Genomic DNA, 8,950 nt, shown 5'->3' with positions numbered 1-8,950 from the left:
CATTAGAGGGGCCTGCTTCCATCAAGACTCCAAAGGAAAGCCTGGGAGGCCAGGCAATAGACAAGAGTCCCTGTGGGTTGCCCCTAAGAAAGTGACGCTTGAAGACATAAGAAGGAAGCTAAAGCTGTAGTGAAGATACTAAGGATTAAGAGATGATAGCACTGTGGATATCTGCCAAGGTAAGTGGCAGGAATCAAGCAGAAACAAGTTAAGAGAGAAACCATGTGGCCTGCAATAGGCAAGGCCATAGGGGCAAAGTTACACAACTCCTTTAGAGAGGGCAGCACTATGCTATGTGCGCCAGATTCTGGATGTGAAGCTATCAGACTTATTTGCCCAGCTAGAATTTTTTTTCTTGCTTTGTTTCCCATCCCTTTTTTCTATGCCCATATTTTTTCCCTTTTGGAATAGAAATGTTTACTCTGTGCTGTTATATATTGTCCATATATAATGCATTTTTTATCTTTACTCTCACAGCTTAGATTTTGCCTTGAATCTCAGATGAGATTTTGGACTTTTGGACAAAGCTGGAACTATTAAGACTGTAAGAACTCTTGGAAATGGACTAAATGTGTTTTTCATTTTGAGATAGGTATGAGCTTTTGGAGGGCCAGAGGAAGAATGTTATTGTTTAGATATGAGGTGTCCACCAAAAGTTCATGTCCGAGACAATGCAAGAATTTTCAGAGGTAAAGTAATTCTATTATAAGAGACATGACCTAATCAGTGGATCAATCCACTCATGGATTAACTATGAGCAGTAACTATAGGTAGGTAGGTTGTGGCTGGAGAGTTTAGGTCACTGGGAGTATGATTATAGGATTTATATTTTGTCCCTGGTGAGCAGAGTTTTCTCTGTGCTTTGTGTTTACCATGTCCTGAGTTGCTTCCTTCCATCATACCCTTCTGCCATGATGTTCTGCCTCACTCTAGACCCAAAGCTATGGAGTCTGCCAATCATGGAAGGTTGCGAAGAGTTGTCAGTAAAGATGCACGCTGAAAGATGAATGATGACCGAACCTCTAAAACTATGAGCCAAAATAAACTTTTCCTCCTCTAAATTCTTGTTAGATCTTTCTGTAACAGTGACAAAAAAGTTGACTAAGACAAATATGGAATCTTTGGCCTCATTTTATTTATTGATAAAATAGCAAAGAGCACCTATCTACTGGAAGAGCATATGCAGTTAACGATATTGAAGAAAAGGTAAGATGTATAGGAATGGCAAAGAACAAAGAAGACATTTTAGTGAGGAAGTAATTACAAAATGATACAAATGCACATCATACTTTTAGAAAACAAAGGACCAACCAATTTGTGTAGGCTGAGGTATCAAGGAATGCAAGATCCTAGCATTAGAAGGGTCTAATGGATAGGAGTAGGGGCTGGGGCTGGGGCTCAGTGGTGGAGCACTTGCCTAGCATGTGTGAGGCACTGTATTCTATTCTCAGCACTGCATATAAATAAATGAACAAAATAAAGATCCATCAACATCTAAAAAAAAGAAGAAGAAGAAGAAGAAGAAGAAGAAGAAGAAGAATAGTAGTATAGGAAAACTTCAGTCTTGAGGAGCTTTGGATACCAGGATTAGGAGTTTTACTTCCGTATTCTGGAAGAGAAGTTCAATGGAAGGATTTTGAAGAGAAGTCTGACACAGCAAAATTTTAAGAAGACCGAGTACAAAACATTTAATTTTTTTCCTTGCCATTTCATAGTCAATTAAAACTTCACCAAGTAAATATACGAACTTGTTATTTATTATTTATTTATGATTACAAATGAGTCCTTTAAAATTTAGTTTCAAATATGAGAAACTATCATTTTTAACATGTGAATTTCAGGGGCATATAATTCAGTCCACTGTCATAGATGGGTCCACATTTCACTTTGATAAAAACGACCTGTACATCCTTGGGTTTATCATTTAACTTCCTTAGTTTCATTCCCAAAATGTATAGGGAAAAGGATGCAGGGATATTGTTGAGCTAGAATTTATAAAGACTAATTTTGCTTTCAGATTTTATCACTATAAATTTTAGCATAAAGCAGTTTCATAGATTTATGCAAAAAAAAAAAAAAAGAATCCGTGGTAGAACCAATAGAAGTGTAACCACAAGTATTTCAGGATTGCTGCCAACAGCTGGAATGGGATGGCAGCCCCAGCAACACTGGGGTAACAGGCTTCAAGTTGAGATATGAATGCTCTTTTAGCTTAAAAATATCTGGATTTTTTTTTTTGGCCAAAAGTCTATCCTTCCTGAAAAACAAACACACATTTATTCTAATCAGGCTTTTGGGGAGGAACTAAAGCATAATACCATGTTTCAACCCTGGGTTCTGAGCCACTGTCATCATTCACCTTCCAGCATGTATCTTTATTGACAACTCTTTGCAACCTTGATTATCAGTGTTTGATGCAATTCAGATCATTTTCTATCTTTTCTTGAACTACTTAATAAAAAATTTCAAAAGTCAAGAATAACAGGTGCAATAAGCTTTTCAGAGAAACAGGGATAAATCATGCTTAAGATTATTTAAAACCGGTGATCAAAGTGGTGATTTCTAGCTGATGAAGAAGCTTTGAGACTTAAGCACCTTAGGTCCAGTGAAAATTATGACAGTGATTGTCATGACACCTCTCTGTATTCCATTGAATTTTATAGGATTAGAAACCCAAGGACATATTCAATAAAGTCTCTGTTATCTGTTTTATTATAGCCACCAGGATTCACTCCCAGCCCAGCAGATCCAAGATCACTGGCAGCCCCAATGATATAGGGAAAGGCAAATCGTAGAGACAATGGTAAAAAACTCCACAGTGCAGAAGTAAGGATTACTGGATGGATTTTCTCCACCCAGCATCCTAACTAGTAAGTAATACCTTCTGCCTCTTTAAGGTAGCTATTTATTTGCCCTGATATGGACAGAGAACATTTGCTTTGGCTTAAAAAAAAAAGAATGTGTGCTCTAATGGAAGAATCAAATTATATCAGAAAAGGAAGCACTTTAAGCTTTATTGCTGTAGATCACTCTGCCTCCAGCTGTGAAACTGATTGATGTTTAAAGCCCCTGAGGCACCAGCAGCTGTGATGGCTGATTCAAATAAGAAAAAAAAAATAGTGTACAAGTGTGCATGTGGGTGTGAATGCATGGGTGTGCAAATGTGTGCAGGTGGAGTAACGGACTATATGGGTAAAATCTATTTTTGTAACTTTCTGCTAAAGATTTTGCATAAAATTCTCTACAATAAGTATTTAGATAGATATTGAATAGATACTTAGATATTTAGATAAAAAATTGAAAGGTGTGTGTGTGTGTGTGTATGTATGTGTGTATGATGAGAAACAGAATCTATATGCTCAATTAGATGAATGTTTACTTCTATGACACCAAATGAAGGGTGTGTGAATAATTAAAGGCCCCCAGATACAACATCCGTAGTAAGATTCCTGGTCTTATTTAACATATACTAATCTAGATCAGGATAGGGAAAAATTTAATAAGTAGTTTCAAGGTATAATTAAACTGAATTGGATTGGACTGAATTGAAAAGATGCTTAGACTAGAAGAATCCTTTTACTTTTGCATTCTTGATGCAATGGTTGGATCCAGAGATTTATTAAATGAAAACACTGCTGGGAAGGACCCTATTCCAATCCAATAATCCAAATTTTTTAAACTTACACACTCTCTCCCACCATTGCAGGTGAAAACACAAAGGTTCATGTAAAAAATGTTTTGCATCTGAGATCTAGGTGGTATCTAGTGAGAACATTTGGCATTGGCTTACATTTTCATAAAACATGCAAAACTTTCTAAATCTCTTAAGGCACCTACAGGTTTCCTCCATGGCTCTACTTTTTTGTGCTTATCCAGAAGGCCAAAGATACACACATACAAAAAAAATGTACTATAGTTTGTGCTGATGAAGTAGATGGAAAAAAGAGTTGGGGTTTATTTGTATGTAATAAATAAATCCTAAAATAGACAAATTTTGAAAGGGAAGTGATATATCTTAGTACCTACAAAGTAAATCCCTTTAAAAGTTTGACTCAAAGTATCTTTAAAAAAATCTCTAACCAAAGTAGGATCACTGGTTAGAGCTCTTATCTTAGGATGAGTTTTTGTTCATAAGAGTATAATGGTGTTTTTAATTGGGCCTCTTAGTACTCCTCAGTGAGCACTTTTCCCAGCCAAATCCCCACTCCTAATCCCATTATAAGCCTGCAGTTTTCCTTCCTGCTGTCTGCTGAAGGCTTTCTGCACATAGCCTTCGAAATTTTTCAGCTTACCTCTTTTTTAAAAAATAATTTCATTCTTGCATGGTGAGTTAAATAGTTTAAATTGATTTCTGAGACCTATCAGCCTGGAAATTAATTTAAAAATTTATTAAGAACATTTCAAAGGAATGCTTGTGCTTACTTTTTCTCACCACAACTTTCATATTATTTCAAGCTCCCCTCCCACAGCTTGTAAACAGAGGCCTCAAAAGACAGCTGGAAGAGAAATGAGCTGTTTTTATCACAAAAATTATTGTAAAATTGTGTCTTTGTTGCATAGACAAATATTGCTATTACCTTTCTAGTGGCATAACTAAAATGGAGAAGAATATGACCATTATGCAAGATGTGTCTTTAATGATTATGTTTCTTTTGTGAGATGTTCTTTGTTCTTCCACTGGGTATATTAATATGGTTCTCTTGCATTTCTGATGATAGTGCCCTGTTCTCTTTTTTTCTACACTGGAATCAGAGCATTCATTCTTTATTCTTCCTTTGGGCCAGGTTATTATCATATGTCTCCTGATTCCTGATCTATGGCGGGGAAGAAATTCAACTGACCAAGCCCCAACAAGAGTGCCATCTCTGGAGTTTCTATACAGCAGGGCCTAGGGATGAATATCTAGTTGCAGAGACAGCTACTTTTCCTTGAGACTGCATTTGCTTAGAAAATGCAGTTTTAAATATGATCTTATGTTATTTAGTCTTTGCAGGGGCTGCTTTGATTTAAATATTTGTGTTCCCACAAATACATCATATATTGGAATCTAATCCCCAATGTGAAAGTATTAGGAGGTGTGGTCTTTGGGAGGTGATTAGGGAATGAGGGTGAAGCTTTCCTGTGCAGGCTTAATGCCTTATGAAAGACCCCAGAGGAAGCTGTTTTCTCTTCCCTATGTAAGATTACAATAAAAAGGTGTTACCTGTTGGCAAGTGGGCCTTCCTAAGACGCTGAATCTGGACTTCGTAACCTCCAGAACTGTGAAAAATACGTGTTTATAATTTACAAATACCTGGTTTATGGTATTTTTGTTAAAGCAGCCCAGATGGTTTATATGACAAGGTCTCTATCTCTATCTACATCAAGACTGTTAATCGTCCTTGGAGACACTACCACTTATCATTCTGCACTTTAAAAACTATCCACTTCCAAATCATTCCTGAAAAAAAATGCAATTAAACTTGCAGGTATTTAGGAACCCAGAATATAAGAATTGTGGCAATATTGGGAGAATAAGTAAAACAAAATGCCCTCATTGTAGAATGTGGAACTTCATACCACCTTCTGTTTTCATCCATCATTATATTGTTTGCAAAAATTTTCGCAAACATTATTTCATACAGATCATTTGCTCCCTTCTTCAACAGATATCTGACTACTGACTAGATGGAAGGCTTTTTGCTACCAACTAGGTGCGTACTGAAGGACATCAGTATATGTAATCCAGGAATCATCCTTTAGGGTCATGGTGTTTGTATCATAGCAGGATATACAAATATTGAACACCTAACTATAAGGGAATTATTTAATTTTAATTATTTTTAATGCTTTCAAGAAAGGTGGGGGAGCCAAACTTGCTTTGTTTCGGTGGACACAGAAGATTTCTGTATGAAAATGACATTGAATTAGGGTCTTGGAGATGAGTAGGACTTTGTTAGTTGAAGGGCCCATATTAACACTTCAGGCAGAAGATCACTTACTAAAATCACATAGAAGACGAGGGCCATGGAGAAAATGAAGAAGGTCAGTGGGCTGAAGACTCAACAGAGTAGAGAAAATAAGAGAAACTAGTCCTCACAGTAACACTTTTAGGGATGTCGACAGCTAAACTCCATGATGTTTTCACAAATACAGGTGGCATATTTGACCAGATTTAACCAAAGTCTTTGCTCTTCCCCTTCCCTAATCTCTTTGTTCCTTGTCTATATATTCCTTGACCTGCCTACACATCAGGTAGAATTCCTGTGTTGTAAGCAACAAAAATGTTCACTGACAATGGAAGGGGGGTGGTTTACTGAAAAGAGATTGGGTCAAAAACAGAAAAGAAATGAAGGAATGAAGGACTCAGGTAGAAAAATATTGATAGACATTCCAAGGAATTCAGTAGGAGAATTCTCTTAGGCCATTCTATCCAACAACCCAGTTTCAAACTTAGGTTGTGAGAGAGAAATGTCTGATTGGTTTAGCTTAGATTTAAAAAAGAAGAAGATCCTGGGATTATGTCAGCTCCAAAAAAACTTACATGAATTGGGGAGAGGCTATTCACTAAGGCAGGGATGCTGGGTACATTATGCATGGATTAATTATCTGAAGTAGGTTGTAACCACCTTCTATACTTCCATTTTGCTTGCAGCTAAACAACCACTAGTGTTAATCAGTTTCTGTTTTCCAGAATGGTTGTAGGTAGAAATGTGCAGATCTATAACTATGACTCTTTTATGTCAGTTCAGGGGCTTTGTGTCTCTGATTTCAGGCTAAAAAAACAGTGAAACTTCCAAGAACCCCACTTTCCAAATTTACCAAGGACACTTATGCAAAGAGACTCTATTCTGGGTAAGTGATGCTTGAGTTATTACTGTTCAACCATACAAACAAGAGTTCCTTGTTTTTAGTGATTTTAGCCAATCCTTGTTTTATTTTCTGGTGAAACATTCATCTTTATTAATATTTTATTTTTTTAATTGTGGATAAAAAATGATAGCCTACATGGTTGTGAGAACAATTATGACTTTAGAAAAGCAGTTTCAATATCAGAAAAGCTGGAAGTATAAAGTTTTTAACATAACTTTTTAAATTTAAGGAATATGATGGGTTTCTCTGAAAATTTTTAGATGACTGGCAAAATATCAATAAGAAAATAAAAATCATTTATAATAAGTTAAACACTACTAATTTGAAGATATTCTTCCCAATCTTTTCATTTGCATATTTATGAGTTTTTTTAAAGTGGAATAATATTGTACATAGTTTGTTTTGCTTTTTTTCATTTAACATTAGACAATGACCATTTCTTCAGGTCATTAACCTTCAACAGCAAGTTCTTTCAAATGGCTACTTAGAATTCTCTATTATGGAATATTCTACAATTTATTTAACCATGTCTTGACTGAAAACGTTTAGTAAGATTATAAATTTTATTATAAATATTGCTACAATGTAATATATGCATGTGTTTGATTTTTTTGGTAGGCTAGATTCTTAGAAGTTCAATTTATATGTCAATGATTAAAAAATATTTTAAGCAGATAATTTTACCAATGACTCTCCTCCCCAAAGTAATGAACCTATGCAGTCTTGGAACCAGCTTACTCTACCTCACAAAATTGGTCATGGGTAACTGGGACAATGCAGAAATTCATAAGAAACACATTAAATATCCCCTATAAACAGTCAGAGAACTATGGCTAACTTTCTCATTCTATTCCCTCCGAATATTTTTTCTATACATCTTTATAATAAACATACTGCAGGTGTGTAGAGTGTGTGCATGATTCTGTTTAAATGTAGCATTTATTTATCTATAGTGTTCTTTCTAGTTTTGTTCACCGTTTTCATTTAAAAATAATCTTTAAGAAAATTTTCAGGGGGCTGGGGATGCGGCTCAAGCGGTAGCGTGCTCGCGGGGCATGCACGCGGCGCTGGGTTCGATCCTCAGCACCACATTCAAATAAAGATGTTGTGTCTGCCGAAAACTAAAATATAAATATTTAAAAACTATCTCTCTCTCTCTCTCTCTCTCTCTCTCTCTCTCTCTCTCTCTCTCAAAAAAGAAAATTTTCAGAAGAGCTGGTAATATTTCATCTTATGGTTCTTGTGTGTTAAATGTTTAGGCTAGTTACTCCTGGTGGGTATTATACATAGTACATCGATGAATTCATATATATAAATCCTAGCATACAGCTCTGATGAAATCCTTGGCATTAATTTCCAGAAATAGAACTGTATGAACATGAAGCATAAGCATTATAGGGATTTTTTTTACACATGTTGCCAAATTACCTTTTGGGAAGGTTTTAGCAATTTATAATTCCACTAGCAATGTATCATAGCATCCATTTCTTTCTACCTTCCTTAGTACTGAGTATTATTAATATTTTTTCACCTTGGCTACTGAATATTCAAATGTAGTAGTTTGATTTTTTAAATTTACATGTCTTTGATGACTAGTGATTTTGACTTTTTTATATCCATTGCCAATTTGTATTTTCCTTTTTGTGTTTTTTCTGGTTTAGCTTTTTTGCAATTTATTTTAGATTGAGTGGCTCATCTTTTACTTATGGGCTTACATGAGCTGTATAATAAAGACAAAACACTTTTCCCCAGGAAGAAACAAAGCAGTATGTGTGATTCCAGGACTAGCAGCAGCAGTGCTTGAGAATTTTGATAGACATGGAAATTCTCAGGTCCCACTGTACTCCTCCCTTACTGCAGGGAGCATCCTAACAATACTTGCAGGCTTGCTAAGACCAGCTGAAGTTTGAGGACTACCACATTAGAGAATCACAATCCCTTCCCTACACAAGATGTGATTATTGTTTTCCTGAGAATGTCTGAAATAACCTGGTTTGCAGAGGGCACTAAGAGATTGCTGATATGTGACAATGTTTGAATTACAGAGATGGCAGCTTAATTTGGGTCCTACCTATTAATCTCTAATAATATATATATA

The sequence above is a fragment of the Marmota marmota genome, unplaced genomic scaffold (genome assembly GCF_001458135.2).
Source record: "Marmota marmota marmota unplaced genomic scaffold, marMar, whole genome shotgun sequence".
Classification (NCBI taxonomy): Eukaryota; Metazoa; Chordata; class Mammalia; order Rodentia; family Sciuridae; genus Marmota; species Marmota marmota.
Note: the sequence above shows the minus strand (reverse complement) of the source record.